This window comes from Solea senegalensis, linkage group LG12 (assembly GCF_019176455.1).
Source record: "Solea senegalensis isolate Sse05_10M linkage group LG12, IFAPA_SoseM_1, whole genome shotgun sequence".
NCBI lineage: Eukaryota > Metazoa > Chordata > Actinopteri > Pleuronectiformes > Soleidae > Solea > Solea senegalensis.
In genome coordinates, this window is record NC_058032.1 from 20,264,750 (window position 1) to 20,266,177 (window position 1,428).

Genomic DNA, 1,428 nt, shown 5'->3' on the forward strand with positions numbered 1-1,428 from the left:
TTTTTGATTATGTTATATTCAATACATAAATATTTAAATTAAGTCCCATCTAGTTTCATACATTCATTCACATTTCACAAATAACACTGTTAGCTGATACTGTAATTATGAACATTTCAACTGAAAAATATCAAAGTTATTTTATTTATTCAGTACTACACATTCCTCAGTGTTAAAGTGAATACATGCAATGGTTATTTAATGGTGACACCAAACATATGCCTTTTAATACAATGTACTTAACGTGTATTTATTCAGGGAATACTTGAGAATGAGGCGAACACGCTATGGAAAGACGGACTGGGTGGAAGTGAAGTGGAGAGTTATGTCCCACACACTTCAACAAGATGGAAGCAGTTGCGGCATCATTGTTGTCAAGGTAAGATTTTTTTATTTCATCATCTCATGTTATTTTTTTTCTGTGGAAGGCAATTTACAAATCTGTTCAAACATTTGGGAGGCATTCAGGCAGATGTCTTCTATAATGTGTCACCCATGTTGGACTGTCTGTGTTATTAATTTACAATGAAGAGCAAACACCCTCTATAACACAACTGTTTTTTGTTTAGATGGCAGAAGCACTAATAAAGGCCTTCCCTCTGATTCGGGAAATTCATTTTGAAACAACGAGAAAAGACATGACAAGGGGGAGGAGAGATCTGGCTCTCAAAATCCTACAGGCATCAGGTAGACATGCCATAAATCACACAAGCATATCTACAATTTAATTTGTAAACAATTAAATAATAACATTTCTTGTTTAAGTCTTTGATGAGCAAAGCTGTTGTGCAATGTGTGCAGCAGTAAAGCCTCCAGGATCTGGACCTCCAGTTACAGACTAGGTGAGTTGTTTCAAAACAGTAATAACAATGAAGAATTGTGCTTTAGACATAAGAGGTTCACCTGAGTAAATCTAAGGGAAAGAATATAATGGAATAAAAAATAATACCCAATTAATAAATACATAATTTCTTATTTCAACAGGTCCAGTGTGATGCTGTGACAGATGGTTTCATAGGCTGTGTGTGGAAATGGACAAAAAGACATATTCAGTGGCCAAGACAGGAACTTGGGAGTGTGTCCTGTGCAAGTAAACATCCATCCATCCATTATCTACCAATTCTCCAACGGAGGGTCGCAGGGCGTGCTACGCCAATCTCAGCTGAGGGTACTAGGCGGAGTACACCCCTGGACAATTGCCAGTCCATCGCAGGGCCATAGAGACAAACAACCATTCACTCTCACATTCACAACTATGGTCAATTTAACATGACCAATGGACCTGCACACATGTTTTACGACTGCGGGAGGAAGCTGGAGATCCCTGAGAAAAAACACACACGGGGGGAGAACATGCAAACTCCATGCAGAAAGGCCCTTGTTCTGACAGGGGCTTGAACCCGGGTCTTCTTGCCTGCAATGTGTGCC

General features: G+C 39.1%; 1 long non-coding RNA gene across 1 annotated transcript; it reads left to right on the plus strand.

Moving 5' to 3' along the window:
• The first annotated feature begins 612 nt into the window (after positions 1-612).
• Positions 613-1,090, plus strand: LOC122778272. The gene is made up of 3 exons (XR_006361424.1): positions 613-687; positions 766-842; positions 985-1,090. It is a non-coding gene; the product is annotated as an uncharacterized LOC122778272 (long non-coding RNA).
• The last annotated feature ends 338 nt before the right edge of the window (positions 1,091-1,428 follow it).